This window comes from Anser brachyrhynchus (assembly GCF_964034855.1).
Source record: "Anser brachyrhynchus genome assembly, chromosome: 1".
NCBI lineage: Eukaryota > Metazoa > Chordata > Aves > Anseriformes > Anatidae > Anser > Anser brachyrhynchus.
In genome coordinates, this window is record NC_137694.1 from 4,213,969 (window position 1) to 4,232,439 (window position 18,471).

An 18,471-nucleotide genomic window follows, 5' to 3' on the forward strand; every position below is an offset into this window, starting at 1 on the left:
AACAACAACAACAACAAACAACAACCACCACCAACAATAACAATAATACAACTGATCGTAATTAGACACATTTAGATTGTCTTAGATTTTCTCCTGTTGTTGGGCTAAGTTCACACTCCAACAGATTGTCTCTGGATAGTCCTTTCTTCTCCCTGCTTCAGTTTTATAGGGTGTTTGCTATTGTTTGTGTAAATTTTGCAGTGTTGTTCATTCTCCAGGGAAATTACACTTGTATTCTTCCCATCAAAGTGCTGACACAGGCTATTCACATGTGTTTGCTTTCCTTGTTTCCTGATGGAGAGTATATTGGGGGTGGGGGAAGATGGGAATGTGTTAAAAATATGCTGTAGTTCCAGCAAATGAAGCTTGTAAATGAATATGAAAATCATTATTTGGGTTTTGAAAATAAAGGCCTGCAAGAGAGTGTTTCTCAGACACACTTCTCATTATTTTTTAAGTGGATACAATTAAAGCAATTTTCTTTAGCCTGCAAATACATCCACTGCCTCGTTCCTGCTCTCTGCCCCACTACATTCATTGCTTTGACTTTGGCTTCTTGGTAAATTTGCCCATTGTCTGGCGCAAGCAATTTTGTATGTTTATATTGATACCCACTCAGGCTGAAGACTTCCGGGTATATCAATATATTTTGCCTACAAATTTGCTTTGTCTGATTCTAATTATAATGTTAATTGCCATGTAGTTGAATTCCCTTCAGATGTCCAAAAGGAGTCCAGCATAGGTGTCTAAGGTCAGATGAGCTACCTTCCAGAGTCTCCTCACTGCCTGTAAGGGGAGCCAAGGGCGACTAGCCACTCTCATACATCCTAATTGCAGACATCTAAAATTACACTAGATGAATACAGGCACAAAGACCCATTTTATTTCCTTTTAATTTTGTACACCAGACTGAGGGTCAAAGTCTGGGGTACAAAGCACCTCCACAGGGCAAGGAGACTGAGCTCTTGAGTAGTTTGCACTGCCCGCTGAAAATAGCCGTGTTCTTCAGAAATAGAGAGGAATCTCAGGAAACCACACCTTCAAGTAAGCACTTAAAATTAAAATTAGAGTAATCCAACCCCCAAAAGTCCGATTTTTTTTTTTTTTTGTGGCTTTGGGACACTGAAATGAATGGTATTTGGGAATTTCTGTGCTTAAAAGAAAAACAGAGTCAAACAAACTGCCCAAGGTCATATCAATAAACTCGTGATGATAATTCTGCATCCTGGTTAAATCCACTAAGAGTAATCATTCACTCTATGAGATTTAACATCCTTACAAACACAGAGCAATCCCATCAAAAACAAAATGTGTCAGAATCCATTGTGGGAAAATGACTGAAATTGTATGAAATATTCACTCTGCCTATTGCTGTAATCTTTAATACGATAATGTCTTTAGGGACTGGGATTATGAGAGATACCGTGTGGAATGAGGCTGTCTTATATCACAGGAATCTACTAAGACAAAACATACAAAAAGAGAAAGCCTGACCAAGGAAAACCCAAACATTGTCCAGCTGTGATTTCACAGCAACAAATATGATTGGGGATTTTGCTTATCTGAAAGTTTTATCCTGCCTTTTGTCACACAATTTCAGCCCAAAGCTATGAATTCTGATTTGGGGAGTTCACCTCCTGTAACAAAAATATGGAGTCCGGGGGTGCCAGAATACACGAACAGTGTTAGTATTTTAAAATATCTGGCATGGTTTACTCAAACTGACATTGGGAATATGATGTTAAATGCTACATTAGGCTTTGGACAGCTAATGAGTAAATAATCCTCAGCGGATTGGGGTCTTAATTACCTGATTTCCTTTAACATTTCCTCTAACCCACTAGGTCACTGAGACTAATTTCAGAAAAAGACAGTATGCTATGTGAGATCTTTAAACATGTCCAAGGATTTCTAAAGGTGTAAAAGGAAGTGGAAAAAGGTGAAAATTTCAGTGGAAATTAGATGCCTATGCCTAGTATAATGATCTAGAAATAATCCTTTGCTAATCACTTATCAGCCTGAAAGCCTGGCAATGCATCAGTTCTTGCACCAGCAAAATACTGCCCCAGTGAAGCGAAGGAAGCATCTTACCTGACTTCAGAGGCCTTCAGCATCAGCACAACTCACCACCCTTGCCCTAAACACCTCTCTGTGATGTATAGCAAGTATTACAATTTCCTATTTCTCTCAGCTGGAAGCCAAAAATGTTGTAGATCAAGATCTCTCCATCACTGAGCAGAGGAAAGGCATGTGCCTACTGATGTACATCAGTAGATGCATGGGAAGTCAAGCTTGGTAAGGCCAGCACTTGGATTGACTGCTTATGCTCCAAAGCTTTAGCTCTTTCTGCTATCTGACGCTTGCTGATCTTTACACCTTGGCAGGTGGCACCAGTCCCAGAGAGTGATGCTTGCTCTTGGTGCAACTCCTTTGAAATGATTTGCATAGCTCTGCTTGTTTTTATTTTGTTTTGTTTTGTTTTATTTTATTTTATGGGCTTCAGTTGGATTATGCTCTGCACTGTGTTTACCCAGGGAAAAAACATGTTTATGTATGTTTATCTGGCCTTGTTCTTCATTTTTCTTTTGAGGAGAAGCATTGTGCACTACACAGTGGTGAAAATCAGGTTAGAATGAGGTCTCAGAACCAGGGGCCAAAATCCTTGCTGGGCCTGGTGAGGATGATAAACCATCATCATCTAAGGTCTCCTCACTCTGTGTTATTACTGCAGCAGGATGGCCAAAGGAATTTCCACTTGTCGCTCAATATCAAAGCTGTAACTACATAGAGATGGCCCCAATTCAAATGAAATATTGATCTAAAATAGCCCCATTTTTCAGATAAAGGTCTTTTGCTGTTCTCGTTCTTTTTTTTGGGTGTTATCTTGTATTCTATGCTCTTCATTTGTTGTCTCCAACTCTCGTTTCTCTAAGAGATAAGAGAAAAAGGAAAAGAAATGAAAGAGAATCAGCAGATTATCTGTGAAAAGTTAGGGTTAAGAATGAGTTGAAAAGCTCACCAATTTGTAGGTTGTGTCAGATTCTTCTCACTTTATTTGTGTAAGAGTTAGGCCTTTAGACTAGACTACCTGTATAATATACATGGTAGTAGACACGGACCTAGACCTAGACCTAGACCTAGACGTAGACGTAGACATAGAGACAGAGACAGAGACAAAGACAGAGACAGAGACAGAGACAGGCAGAGACAGAGACAAAGACAGAGACAGAGACAGAGACAGAGACAGAGACAGAGACAGAGACAGAGACAGAGACAGAGACAGAGAGAAAAAACACAGACCTCTCCAGAGAACTGGTATGTAAGACGATTTTTCATTAACTGAATGGTCTCACTGGGACATATGCTGAGCTTGAAGTGACACATATGCCTAAATGACTGACTAGGAACTACAGTTATTAGTAGTGGAAGTTGATATTCCTTGGGTTATGATGACATGTAACACCATTTTATGCTAGGCAATCTTGAGTCACATTTTGCTGTAGAAATCTGTACCCACATATTCACAGCAGAAACAAGGTCTCTTCCAAAACTACCCTTGAAAGTTATTTGTCTAACTATTCTTAAAAACCCCAGTAATGGAGAATCCATCCCCCAAGTGAGTGACAATGCTATGCCTATCATCATCTTGTACTGTTACTCTTCTGAGTAGATTATCTTAGTACTTTCTGGTTTTAGCAGAATTTGTTATGTTTTTAACAGATGTAGATAATGATTTTCCATCTTTTAAGCCCAGAATGAGCAATTTTGATCATTTTGTTTGATCTCCTAACAATAGCCACCCATAGAATTACATCCACCTATTCCTGAATCACAGAATCACAGAATTGTCTACGTTGGAAGAGACCTCCAAGATCACCTAGTCCAACCTCTGACCTAACACTAACAAGTCCTACACTAAACCATATCACTAAGTGCAACATCTAAATGTCTCTTAAAGACCTCCAGGGATGGTGACTCAACCACTTCCTTGGGCAGCCCATTCCAATGCCTAACAACCCTTTCAGTAAAGAAGTTCTTCCTAACATCCAACCTAAACCTCCCCTGGCACAACTTTCGCCCATTCCCCCTCGTCCTGTCACCAGGCACGTGGGAGAATAGACCAACCCCTACCTCGCTACAGCCTCCTTTAAGGTACCTATAGAGAGCGATAAGGTCGCCCCTGAGCCTCCTCTTCTCCAGGCAATGTAACGTTCAAACATAATACATGCATTTCATAAGGACAACCAACCTTGAATAAGGTTGAAATCCAAGTGAAATCCAATCAAGCTCCTGATTTGTATGCTGATTGCTTTTTTATATACAAATACAGAAAATTTGAAGAAAAAATGAATTTAAAATTAAGAAGTACACATTTTTTTCCCCCAGAATAATGTAAACAAGATTGTTCAACTCTCTTGCTTCTCAGCTACTGATCTGCTGCTCTGACCTTGCAATCAGAGAAGACTGTGAGCCCTGCGCTTGTCTTTGAAGACTGCTAATAATTAAATCCTATTGTTTCATTGAAACAGAACATGACTCTCACAATTTGTAACCAGAAGCAGTATAGCTGCAAAGAACAATGTTGGATAAACATGCCCTTCAAAGATCAAAGGATGGAGGGCTTTGTCAATTAAAAAGAAAATATCAGCATAGCTAAACTGCAGTTTCTCAGCAACTTGGTGTGGGTTCAGATCTGAGGCTGCATAGATTGCTTTGCTTTCATTTCACAATCTCAAGGGCATCTTTATTCCCCAAAAGTGCAGGGGAAGCTGGCACACCCAGATGTGAATTGAGCGTCTGTGGGCAGAGGGAAAAGGAGAGAGTACCCCCCTCATCACTAATTAAATGTTCAAAGGATTCCTGCTCTCTCCAAGAAACATGTCTTTGTGACATGAAATAAAAATTGGCCTCAAAGAGAAAACACAAACAGAATATGTTCAACAAGGCAGCAGGCAAGAGGATAACAGGAGGATCTGCCTTTGTATTGGTACTGCTTGCTTTCCCTTCTTCTCAGCAAACCCAGGATTTCCAGTGAGGAGTTTGTCTTTCTTATCACCATCAGAAACTCACCTCCAATGCCACTTCAGCTATGCAACTCCAAGAGGAGAGAGGAGAAGCCAATGTTGCTTAGGGATTTCACTACCTCCCATGAACAGCCATGTGACTTATGACCAACTAAGCTTTCTTGAACTAATTGCAATCACTGACACTCACTAGCTGCTTCCTGGTAGCCCAGGAAATAAATAAATAAATAAATAAATTTGCATCAGATAAGTTACTGCTAAACCTTGGCATGTGCATTGAGCATTTCATAGCCCTTCTCTCTGCTGAAAATTTTCCTTGGACATGAGGGCTTCCTTGAGGAAATGTTTCTACTCGTGCAAGGAGGGGCCACTGCTGGGAAGGGTGGGTTACATTCTCCATGTCCTGACCCTTCTGTCAGGAGTTGTGGGGTACAGTCTATCCTTATATCCATCTCATAAACTTCTCAAGTTTCTACTGGCCAAATATATGTGTGCATGAACATGACCCCAGCACACAGAGGTAATTGGCTAAGGGGTTGAGACAACCTCACCAGCAGCAGCGCAGACCTAGGGTCTACCTACTCTCTGTCAAGCTTCATTCCTCATGGCATTGGGCTAGCAGTGGACCTGCAAACAGACAGAATCATAGAATCATTAACGCTGGAAAAGACCTTATTCCCTTTCCATGGCAGATGGGGAGCAAAAGTCTGATGGAAATTGGAGGACATCTCTTTTTGTACTTAGATGTGACCATAAGGTTTTAATCTGAAGTATGAAGCAGGGGAGGAAAGGGCTGTTTTTTTCTGAGAATGAGGACAGTATTTGCTCCCCTTGCTTTGTGTCATCTGGATTCCCATCTTGCAAGTATGTTGTGTTTCTGTACATAGATTTATGAATGCATTTAGAAGTATACTAAGTATGTAATGCTGAACCTCTGTGCAACAGAGCTATCTAACCCAGCTATAGAATTTCGGGTATTTGTTGTTTGTTCGCCATACTTCCTGGTAAAGAAAATCTAGTCTATTCTGCTTTGTAGTTATACTCAATTTCATTTCCCAGCCCCTAGACATTATCATTCCACTTTGGAAAATGTTTCAGAGTTTCCTTGAAATAAATCGCTCTCTCCACCTTCCTGTCTATTAAAGACAAAATTTTATTTTAATGAGTTAAATTCTAATATCAGTTAAACTGGAGAGAGAATCTGGACCATAAAGTTTGACAAATGATTATCATTTAAAAAAAAAATAAAACATGCATATTGCATCTAAACACAATTGACCTCAATCCCTTCAGATGTCCTGATGTTCAGCTGCTTGGAAAGTTTCCTCCAGGGAAAACCTTTATTAAATGATTTGTGCTTCTTTTACATTTTGTTCCAAATTATCTCACTCCCTTGTTTTATTTCTTCTTCAGGCTGGCTGCTTGCTACAGCTAATTTGGTTGTCCTTGCTGGGACTATCATAAATAGTCTTTCCCAGTAGTACTTTGTAAGCTGAATTAGTCAAGTGATCTTGGCTATAACATTCAAGAAAACAGTCGATATGATTAAAGACTGGGAGAACTTTATGGTTGGAGACACGGTTTTAAAGTCACCCATAAAGGTGCATGAGCAAAAACTGCTGACAAGGCCAAAACATTTCATAGATGCTCAAATTGCGACCTTCAATGTTGCACTAGAAGGCATTAGTGTTCCATCACTTCTCTCCCTACAACCACCGCATTAAAGCAGAACACTCTTTTTGGAACTCCAAACAAGGGCCCTTCTATACAAATAGGTGAAAAATCAGATTAAAAAAAAGGTGATAAAGCCTGACCTTCAAACTGAAAGACAGAGCACTGAAACCTGCATTAGTCTCCAGGTGTATGGGGTTTCTGTCCTTCTCTGACTGTGATGTGCAGAGGGTGACATCCCACCTGGGCTAATCTGTGCTAGAGTCATCCAAAGCAGTATAAAAGTTGTTTATTCTTCTCTGTCTTTATCTCCAGGCTCTTATTTCCCCTGACAGTACCTGGGACTTCAACCTATGCCATGGCTCTTGGACAGGAGTCCTAGGTGGATAAGTCTGCTGTTGGCTTCAAAGTTGTACTGATTTGCCATTTTCTACAAAATCAGCAGTGGTCACTCTGGCATGTGGTTCTGCATCATTCTACGCAGACAGGCTCGGTATTTGCCCTTACAATGGCCTCATGCCTTTCTGAAACGTGGTCAAAACTCTTGTCTTTATTTTAGAGATGAATAAACTGAAATGTAATTCTGCAGTAGCGGAGGGTGGTGATATGGTTGAAATTATTCGTGACTTTTGGTAGAATAAATGAACATGTTTCTGTCAAAAAATCCTTTCCTTTTTTTTTTCTTTTCTTTTTCTCTTTAACTAGCCTAAGCACTAGTTAGAGCATTTCGTTTCAGCATTTTCAAAAAACAAACGTTCTCCCTTTTCAGTAGTAAAAAGAAAATAAAAGCAATAAAAAAAAAGTCTGAAATTGCCAGTACTTCATTTAAAAGACTTAGAGGTGTTATAAACACCCCAACAGATACACAAAATGTTTTGACTTGAGATCTCTCTCTTTAATTCATAAAAAATTACTCTTCTTCTGTGTTTTTTTTTCCAAATTTGAACAATATGTCCCCCCCCCCCCTTCCCCCGCCCCCAAAAGCATTTGCAAAATCAGCTCTTCCCACATTTGCTCAAACCTTTTGAGACTCAATGGACAGATCTATTTTCAGTTCAAGGTTGACTTCAGGTTTGCTAATACTAAATTGAAAAGGGTCAGACCTCAAAGTGACCTATTTACATTTTTTTATTTAAATTACAAAGTCCTAAATTATCCATATTTTTTGTAGATTCAGAAGTCTGTATTTGCTTAACTCTACTCAACCGCATAGGATAGGTAACTCTTTACCTTTACAATAGGTTTTTTACTATGAAAAGATAAGTCTATCCATGTTACAGTAAACCTGGAAAATTCTAGGGTGCAAAAATGTGTAGCATAGCATAGACATGATCTGAGACTTTTAAGGTACAAGCAACAGTTCCACTTTTCTCATAACAGCTGATGCTGCTTGAGGTTAGAACAGGAAGTACCTGTTGCCCGTGCTGTAATATCTCCTGCAAATAGCTCCTTATTTGTTGCATTGATATAAAGGCTGTGTTTTATGGAGCTTACCCAACCAGCTTTTCTATGTCAGGTTATCACAGATACATTTTTTTTCCAGTTCATTTTGAGACCAACTGCTGGTAAGAGGCTGTAACAAGGGATGTAACTTGCTTCTTTTCACTTCCATTCAGGCAGTTTGAATAAACCTACATTTCAGCCTTTTATGGTTCCTCTTTCCATTATATTTATTTTATTTTTCTCCATGGGAATTGAACCATTTTATTCAGGTCATTTTCTGCAATATCATGTTAACCCATTAAAATGTCAAATAATTTATTGTCTGTTAACTCCAGCCGCCTGTCCTTTTCCCCTAAAAAGCACAGTCATTTCTGTAAGCTCTCCATTCCCCTGCTTGTTCAAAGGGCCTCATGGATCTCCTCATGTTCTCATTAAATCTCGATGAAGAACAGTTGCCTTGGAAACCAGGGAGCTGATCCAGCAAAGGGGCTGAGCATCTTCACCTTGCCATGACTTTGGTGAGAGGTGAAGCCATTCAACACTTGTGAAGGGACACTCAACGCCTGGCCAGGAGAGAAACTATTATGCACTAACTACTGTTTTGCTCTAGTTTCAGGATGACAGGAAATGATGCTGGTCACTACATGCTGTCCTATCCTCTGCATCAAGAACAGAAGACAGAAAGAAGCTGAAACACCCAATGCTTTTCTGGCATCTGTGAACTCATCCATAATTGCAAAGCCTTTGGAAATGTGAATGCATTCTAAATATTAGTCAAAAAAAATAATAATCCTTTTCTGAAAGCATAAGAGGACTGAGCTTTTTTTCTGAGTTACTTACAATGTGTCAGTGCATTTGTAAGGGAGCTACCAGGGTTGCTACAGGTGTGGAGTGGAATGAGAAATGATCTTGTATGAAAAAGAAAATAAAGAAAAAATCAGCAAGTCTTAGACGTTCTTTGAGATGAGAGAGCATTATTCTAAGGACTCAATCAAAGTGAGTACCACATCCCAGCATTTCAAGAAATAACAAAAAAAGAACAGGCTTTGGAAATTTTCCAGCATGGAAATAAAGTGTAGGTTGAGGTGATAATCAAAGCAAGAGATATGTTTTATAAATGAACTATAAACTATACCTTAAGAACAGAGCTGGGTTTGCTCAGGCTACCTTAGTCCGTCAGATTCACTATGTCAGGGCAGAGCCACACAAATGCAGCGGATGTGCTTCCAATGCCAGCTCAGCCCAGAATCAGGTGAGGTGCCTCCCCAGAGGTTCCCCTCAGTCTCACCTGACCCCACACAGAGATATTTCTTGTGTCTGCACCTTGCTGAAGGTACCAGAGGCACTGTCCAGGAGACCTCCAGAGCTGAAGCAGGTCTGCATGAGCAGAGCAGAGGGACTTCAGTCCAAAGCATCTCCATGTGCTCCTGCAGGGATGAGTGTGAGTTGAGCAACTGTTCTTAACTGAGAAGTCATGACCATCATGATTACCAGAATATTACCGTTATTAAACGGAGTCCACTCTAGACCGTGAAGAGTCGTAGGTCATAATATTGGCTGGTGAAATCCTGGTACCGGCCCTGAGAATATCCCATCTATCTACAAGACTGTTTTCAGATACTGTGAGTATATTAAACTTGGCCACTGCTCTCTTTATTGGCTTTCAACAGGCAGTTTTAAAGTCTTGGTCTCTGGTTAATGAAGAACTGAGAACTATTTCCCTTCCCACTTCAGTCAGAGTATGAGTAGGTGGGAGCTGGATCTGTGCCTTACAGACAGCCCACCATTATCAGGATGTCTCAGGTGACTCTGAGAACATTTGTTGGGTTTAGAGGTCTCGACCACCTCACTGGATCTTGCTCCTGGTCCCTATGGATTGGCACAAAAAGGTCCTTGTGGTGAATGTGCCGGAGAATGCCTCCTTGACTGAAGGACAGCTGGGTGTTCTATTCACACACAAAGGAACTTTTTAACCCCCAAAAAAGAAGGTTTCCTGCTACGGGACACAAATATTCCCCTAGGCTGTCCCCAGAAGGAATAGCACCATCTCACCATCTTCTCATCTCTCCTAGCCCTTAGAGGTACAGAACTGAATTCCTTGCTCTGCTGTATGCTGAATTTTTTATTTTTTATTTTTCCTGACCTTGGGCAAGCTGAGATTGGACCAAAAGCCCAGTGACATCTTGAAAATAAAAGTAAATGCATTTCTGGAGAGCAAAACAGACAGAAGTCTCTTACTTACAGTAGAAGGCACTGTGGAGGGACAGGTCAGGACCCCAACCTAGAGGGGATTTACACCTCTCAAATAAGCTTTTTGTACTGACAAATAATGCACTTCTAATTAAAGCTGTTGCTGTAAAATCTCTAATCTGATAACACATTGTGCAGGAAGCATGAAGACATCTGTTCATATGAACACATCGATATTAAGGTGGATGCTGGATGCAAAATTCTCCCCATGCTGTTTAATAAAGCCACTGACAGAAGACGTCTCCAGCATTAATATCTAGCAGCAAATGTTTCACAACAGGAGCATGTATTCCATGGGGGATTGTGTGAACATAAGATCTGATTTTCCTCAGCAAAACATCCATCATATTTTCTGAAGTTTTCGTGGAAGACAACACCTCCCATCAATAAGCAGCTCCCATCAATAAAATCAAGTTGGTGGGTGAAGCAAGACTACGTAGGCACAGAAACATGCTCACCTCCACAGTTAATGTCTGTGGCCTCTGTTTGGGACTTCCTAAATGGAAATCATTGGAGTTTGGCGAGAACATATAAAACAGCACCACTTTGGTGCTTGTGTTCCATCTCACAAAGGTCTCTGAGGGTTGTATTAGTGCCATTAGCCTCGTGCCATTCTTAATTGATGAAGTAAGGAGGACCAGCAGTGGCAGAACCTGGACCTTGGGCAGGGGAGAATTGTGGAATAACATCAAGTGAAGGGAAGCATCCATAACAAAAAATAAAATCAAAACCAGTCACCTTGGGAGGTATTTGTAGCACTGGTAATTTGCTGGGGAGGCAGAGAGACGGTGGAGGTGGTCTTTATTGCTGAAGGTGGTGGAGGGGTCTTTGTTGCTGAAGGGAAGGGTTTGGGGCAGGTGGAGCTCTGTGCTGGGGACAAAGTCCCACCACACTTGTAAGGAGAGATGTCCAGGTGTGGCCCCATCGTGTGTCCTCTTGCACAGCCTTGTGCAGCCCAGGTCAGGAGTGAGTGGAGGAACACACATAGGTCAAGATGTTGGTCCTTTCAGCACACAGGTGCATCTAATCCCCAGGACCTTTTGCAGGATCTCAAAGCTATTCCAGAAGGGAAGTAGGATAAAAAAAGGCTGATTTTCCCAGAGCAGCCCAAAGGCTGTACTGACTCAGCAGTCTGTCTCCACCAAAAGCTTAGTGATATGGTTTAGTGGAGTACTTGTTACTGTTAGGTCATGGGTTGGACTAGGTGATCTTGGAGGTCTCTTCCAATTCTGTGATTCTGTGATTCAATAGCCAAGCACAAATCCTTTGTAGTGTTTCAGAGATACAAACTCCACAAGAACTCTTTTTCCTCTAACTATTTGCTGCTCAGAGATTTGCAAGCCAGAGTTAACACCGTTATATTTAACTGCCCTCAACGCCTTTTTCTTCCATGAGTTTGTTCTGCTGCTTTTTGAACCCGTAAAAAGTTACGGCATCCACATCCAACTGCAAGAAAGACTTGCACCACGGCGTAGGTACAAGCTAGGGGGAGAACTTGACATTTCTGCTTTCTTAGGCCCTCACTGGGATCTGATAGTTTGCTCTGAAGAAGGCTTCAGCCTTGCAAGGAGGTTTGCAGGAAGCCGTTAGCATTGGCATTGCTCAGCAGCACCAGTGGATGGCAATCTCTGACTGACTCTCATCCTGCTCTCTAGGCAGGTTTATTTTGGGTGTTCAGTTGGGGTTGGCTCAAAAGTGCACTGCTACGGGTACAGAGAGTCATTAGGTTTATGTCAGATGTACTTTTCCCGTTAACTTGGCTTTCTTCTATGCAAATAGGAAAGCAGTTTCTGTTCTCAACACACAGATGTGTGGGTGTCAGTGCCCAGCCCCTAGAAATTGTTGTGCTGCTGACTTCCAGCACCACACTTGCTGGTTTTACCAGGAATGGAAGAGGAAGTTCGATTAACCACACATATGAGGTGATAAAAATAACCCCCCAACACACTTATGCTCTAGCAGAGCAGCACTCGGCAATCAGAACGATGCAGCTGACCTTGCATATGAAGAAGCAGGAACAGTTGCTGATATAAAAGATTTTTTCTTCTAAAGGACACCTGCTTTTAAAACAGAATAAATTCAACAAGTGAGGGGGACTCAAAGAAGTGCAAAGAAAGTGTTTTTCGTGGAGATGGTCCTCCATAAAGGGCTGGTCTCCTCTACAAGGCAATGCAGACCTAGAAGTACCTGCTGAAGGATCAATGGGTTTCAACATGCAGAAAACCGAGATGTCCCTTTGGGACCCCACCATTATCACAAGTAATTATTTTGGACGTAAATTACCACAGAAAGCTATCTGCTTAAGAACAACTTGCTAGACATCACTAATCCTGGTGAAGCTCCCCTTTGGAATATGTGCAGGTTCCTCCTAGGGACTTAAATCCTTTTGTGGATTTAAACTAAATTTTGGCCATTGTTGGTGAATCTTTAAGGAACTGTGTGAAAGCAAAGCCTGATCCATATCCCAGCTGTGAGTTCAGGCAGCATTTAGCCTTAGTGCATAAGTTAAGTGTTCAAAAAGTGGGTTTTAGGGACTGCAAGCTGCAGTGAGAGAAATTACTAGGGCCTTGTAGGACTTGCTCATTGCTGCTCACTACTGCTGCTCTTTGTTTTGGTGTAACACAGTGTGTCCATGGCTCGCTGCTTTGCTGAGAGCTTCAAGGGATGCTTAGCTCTCCAGCATTTCAGGTCATCGTATAACTATGGCTCTCGTGTATTTTATACCTTCAATTCATTAGCAGAATGACAAGAATGGGACTGGCAGCAGAAGAGAAGCCCAGAGTGCAGTAACACTGAATGATGCAGGAAGATGTGGCTGCAGAGCAAGAACATCTCTGAGACTGTCCCCGAGTAGGAAAACCTGTGTCAAAACGAAATGTTTGCACTTCTCAGTCATCACAGTCACACTGAGGCAAGTTGGTGGGTAGATTATGAAAATTAGGATCAAAATACTTGCACATCTGCTTCAACTTTGCTTTCTTAGCCTTTTAAAATAGTAACCGTAAGGGTATTAATTTGCAGCCCAGATACCAAAAGGATTTCAGGCACCTAATTCCCATGCTGAACAAAAGAAATATATCAAAACAGTGAACTAAAAAGGAATTGGATGCTTCATAACAGTTAAAGGAAGAATGCAAAAAGGGAAGGAAAATTGCTGAACCAGCATTTTCTGTCCCAGAATTGTATCACAGAAAAATTTCAGCTACCTTCCACCAGGTATTGTGACCAGGCTCACAAGTAATGACCAGCATTAGTCCTGCAGGCACCTCTGTGCTGACATTCAGTGTTTAAAAGATTTTAAAGCTTTTTATATGTGTTTAGTAATTTAATTTGGAATTTCCTATGTTTTTTTTTTTTTTCCTTTTCTCTATCTTTTAAAATCCACAAAAAGAGAGGCTTGACTGCAGATTTCAAACTCAGCCTTTTTGTTATCAATGCTGATGATTGTTGGTGTGAAACTGCCAACTCAGATAAAGGAAAACACTGAGTCAAGGTAAGAAAAATCAGGAGACAGACAAAATAATATGAGTTTAAAGAGAAGGGAAATGTTAAGGACCATCTTTGTATGCTTTCTGGTTTCACCCACGCCATGTTTTAGAGCTTTTCTTTGCAACTCTGAAACCAGATATATATTTTGATCTGAAATCTGAGAGTCTCTTCATTTCAGAACTACTTGAAAACCATCGTAGACTACTAGGCTCAACACCACCATGAAGTTTAGCAGTGTCAAGGCAAAGCACAGCTGTGTGGTGTAATCACGGCAATCAGTTGTCTTTAGAAAGAAGGTAAGAGCTGTTTTCCTCATTAACAAAACCTCATTACTTTTGCTTATGGGTTGCTCCCTTCACTTTGCTTTTGTATTGTTTGCATCAACTTTTTGAAAGAAAGGTATGCCTTAGTGCTGGTACAATCCTGACAGCAGTTGCTGGAAAAATAATGGATGGTTCTTAGGGTGTGTGATGTTTTCCTAGTGTACGAATGAAGAGATGGATCTGTTGAAGGTGCATGACCTGGTGCTTAGGGACATGGTTTAGTGGGTGACATTGGTGATAGGGGGATGGTTGGACCAGATGATCTTGGAGGTCTTTTCCCACCTTAATGATTCTGTGATTCTATGATTTATATTGTGAATTAAATACAGGTCCAAGCTTGCTCTGAAAACCATACCTGCCCATTGCCTCTACTGTAAAGCCTTTGGTCGTGCTATAAGGTCATGTCCTGTAGCTCTCTGGAGGGAGAGAGATTAAGTGGACCTCAGATGTCCTTCTTCTTGCCCACGTTGCCTGGAGAGGTTGGGTCGGTGTGTTACAGCCTCTCCATCTGCCTGGCATCCCATCTCAGCATTTGAGACAAAGCTATGGGAGGGTGAATGAGTTTGACCTGCCTAAGCCCATTCTCAAACCTGCCTCCATCTTGCATTAAATATAATTACAGACCTGCACTATCTGCATCCTAGGATATAAGGCATCAGATCCACAATTCGCCAAGGTCAGCAGGAGTCTTTGCATTAACACCATTGAGCTTTGCAGGGCTGAGCCACAGCAAAAGAACAGAAGTGCCTGTAATTTTTCACAAAACTATAAGAAATTGTCAGAAACCTTTTCCTTCTGCAGTGACCTTTGCTGGCTTTGTTGTTTTTCTTTTTCTTTTTTTCTTTTTTTTTTTTTTTTTTTTCCTGAATGAGGCGAGAGTGGATGTTTTTCTATTAGCAAAAAGTTTCCCTGGAAAACAAACGTCCCACTGTCACACCAAGAGTCCACGTGAGAGTGGCCAAGGTTGCTTGCTGGTGGTGTCACGTGTAAAATTCATGTGGCTCTATCCATGTGCGAGGCACCCGTGCAGCCTGGCCAGGGAACAACACTCACACCTCGCAGGCCAGCACCCCCTCCGCAGCTTCCAAAAGGTTCCCTTCCTTGCAAAGCCAGGCGAGACAGAGAAATTCCCAGCTCCCTGAAGAGCACGTCTCAGCGAAGAGATTTTCTCCTCGGAGCCAAGAACGCTGAACTCCTTTACCTTTCATTTTGATGGTTTCCATGGAAACCATAACATTAAGCTATGCAGTTACTTACTGCAACATTACATAATCTGCCAAACGCTCAGTTCTCTTCAACAAGCGTGTTTGTTCAGGGCTGCTTTTTTTTTTTTTAAATATTTTTTTTTTTCTTGCCAGTACGATCAGTCCGATCCGTGTTGATCTGATTGAACAAGGAGCAACAGTGTAAAATCAGGTATTAAAATGCAACTTCTGTTGGTTCTTTCCAGAAAATGACAGGCTGCCTGCTCCCACCGGTGGTTTATAGCTGCAGTTAAGGTATTATGGCATCACTCATCAACCCATCATAAAGATGAGGTCAGATTGTTGAGGGTCCGATCCTGATTCTGACCTCAGTGACAAGAAATAAGTTGCAGCTCCTTGCTGCTTCAGTTTATTCTCATCCTTGCAAACAGTATGTGAAATCATTTGGTCATACCCAGAAAACTTTGTTTAATTAGGACAACAAGACGGTGTGGATTGGACTGACTTCAGTTCGGTTTCCCACCTGGACCTCAGAGATCAGATCTCACCCAAAATATTTTGGACAAGAGCTGCGTAATATCCTCTAATTTTCATTATGAAAGAAAAATCTCATTATAAAGCAATGCTAATATCCATTTTTTCCATGTTCCTGGCACTCAGCCATCCCTGTTGGAGCTGGACCAGAGACGGCAGCAATGTCTGGGATGAAGGAAGCTGCTGCACAATCACTCTTTAACTTTTGTGGCCAGGCTCATTATTTTAAATAGAGCTCAGAAAAGCCAAATAGCTCTTCTTTGTTTTGTCCAGGACACACAATCCTGCTACTGCTGAGAATAATGTCAAAACTGTCCTCACCACTGGGGAGCATAAACTGTCTGTTTTGTAACAGCAGGGGGCAGAGGAAAGACCTCAGCTGGACCTTAGGGTTTGCACAGAAAATCCAAGGAGAAAAGGGAGATTACAATAATATGGTGATGTACAAACAATGTCTTAGGAGAAGAATATGATTGCAAGCATTGGTCCAGCATCCATCAGCTTCCCGGTGCTGTGTCTCTCAGGCTGCATCTTCACTACCAAACTAAAAGGAGCCAAAAAGGGACAGGGTTATGCTCAGGCCAGACTGAGTGAAAATTTGAGTGCTCCGGTACCACTTGGGTCCTGTGCCAGCTCTCAGACAGGGCTCAGGAGCATGCAGATATGGCATAGAAGAGGACAACCTGTCTGGGGAGCAGGCGAAAAGAGAGCTCAAGAGCCATGCCATTTGCCCCAAGGGACAGAAATTGGCTCTGGTCCATTTTATTTACTAGAAAGATAAGGTGTAATTTCAAGAAAATGTTCAAGTTCAGCACAGGCGGTGTAAATTAACCCTGACAGAGATGCAGTCCCTTCTCTTGGCAGCATCCTTTCATGTCTCTCTGATCAATTTCTCTTTTCAGCAAAATCTGGCTTCCTCAAGCACTGCTGAACCTTGGCACAGCACCCTGAAAATCCTGCCTGGAGATGCTGCCCTTTGTTTTTTGAAATGTTGCCGAGAAACTCCAAGTAAAGCCAGGATGACTCCTCACACCACTGACCATGTTTGCCATCAGGTGACACCACAAAACCACGATCCGTATCACTGGAAAATCTGTTTTCTCATGGGTTAAACTTAGTCTGCCCTGGTCTCTTATCCCTTGCTGGCTTTGTGTAGCATGTGGGGGAAGTGATCTTAGTGTGATATAAAGACATAAAACGGTAACTGAAACAGCTGATGGTGCATCTTTTAAAAGACACACATATCCAATAAAAGAGGCATTTGCATCGTCTGTATATAGTTGGAAACAGCAGATAACTAATTATTTGAATGCCAGCAAAACTCAGGCAACCTCAGTCAACATAATGACAAGTGCCATGGCTAATAACTTCCAACCTGAATGGGGCTGAGGAGGGAATTTGAACAAACTGATGGTTTCCTGGATTTGCCAAAACAGTTAGTCCATTTTTCCCATTTCAGTGCTGAACATTGGAGATCTTTCTCCCATTGAATATTTATATTCCTCTTTGAAGTCAAGAGGTTCAGCTAGAGTAAACTGTCATCCCTGACAAGAAACTTGTACACCGGTGGAGAGGGTGGTTCAGCAAGCCAATGTAAGCACTGCTTGTATCTCTTGAATTGAGAGAAAAAGGTATATTCACTTGGACTAGGTAATAAATCTCTGCAAAATAAAGACTGCATTTAGCATCTCTACAGGGTCTAGACTATTGAATTTCTTGGTTTGCTGTCTCTGTGCTTTCTAGTATTGCTTGATGTAAAAAGCTTCCTGACTTTATGGATATATTTTCTACTGCACCAAGCAGTATCAGTGGTAAAGGATATTAAAAAAAAACCAAACCAACAACAACAAAAAACCCCCCCACCACCACCACCACCAACAACAACAAAACCTAAAAATTTAACCACAAAAAAGAATCATCACAAAGTATAAAGAAAATATCAAATAATTCTAATATTGGAGTTTCTTTACTTTTTCCTGAAGTGGGTTTCATTGAGCCTGCAGACAAATCTTCATGTTAACATCTCTGTCCAAAACCTTGATGTGTCTGGATGATAAATACGTAAGCTTATTTATTTTCCAAATCTTTTCTATGTAGTTTAATTCCTTTTTAACTTATTACTATTTAATTGTTTAATAAGCTGTTTGTGTTTACTAGCTCAAAGACCAGATGCAATTGTTATCACCTTGAATTTTTTGTTTGTTTCTACAGAGGATTGTTCAGAGACATTTCTCTGCTACATCAGAGTAGTGTAGTTACTATAGTTACTCTGGTTACTACCCCTGTTTCCTCCCTGAATGATTATTTAAGCCACAAGAATTTGGAAACAGGTGGAATGTGTAACGCAGCACATTCAAAAACAGAGAGAGGACAGCATTGCTCTGGTATCAAATAGCAATTACGTAATCAACAAGCAATTAACAGAACGGGTCTTGTGTTTTAGGAAGAGTAAGGGAAAAAAAAAAAAAAGATCAATGGATCACAGAAATGAAGTGCTGCAACTGCTGGATGGAAAAGAATGAGGTGAAACAC

The 18,471-nt window shown here is 41.2% G+C and overlaps 1 long non-coding RNA gene across 1 annotated transcript; it reads left to right on the top strand.

The window, feature by feature from the left end:
* The first annotated feature begins 14,080 nt into the window (after nucleotides 1-14,080).
* LOC308188428 lies at nucleotides 14,081-17,794 on the top strand. The gene is made up of 2 exons (XR_013945501.1): nucleotides 14,081-14,173; nucleotides 16,842-17,794. It is a non-coding gene; the product is annotated as an uncharacterized lncRNA (long non-coding RNA).
* Nucleotides 17,795-18,471: the final 677 nt, after the last annotated feature.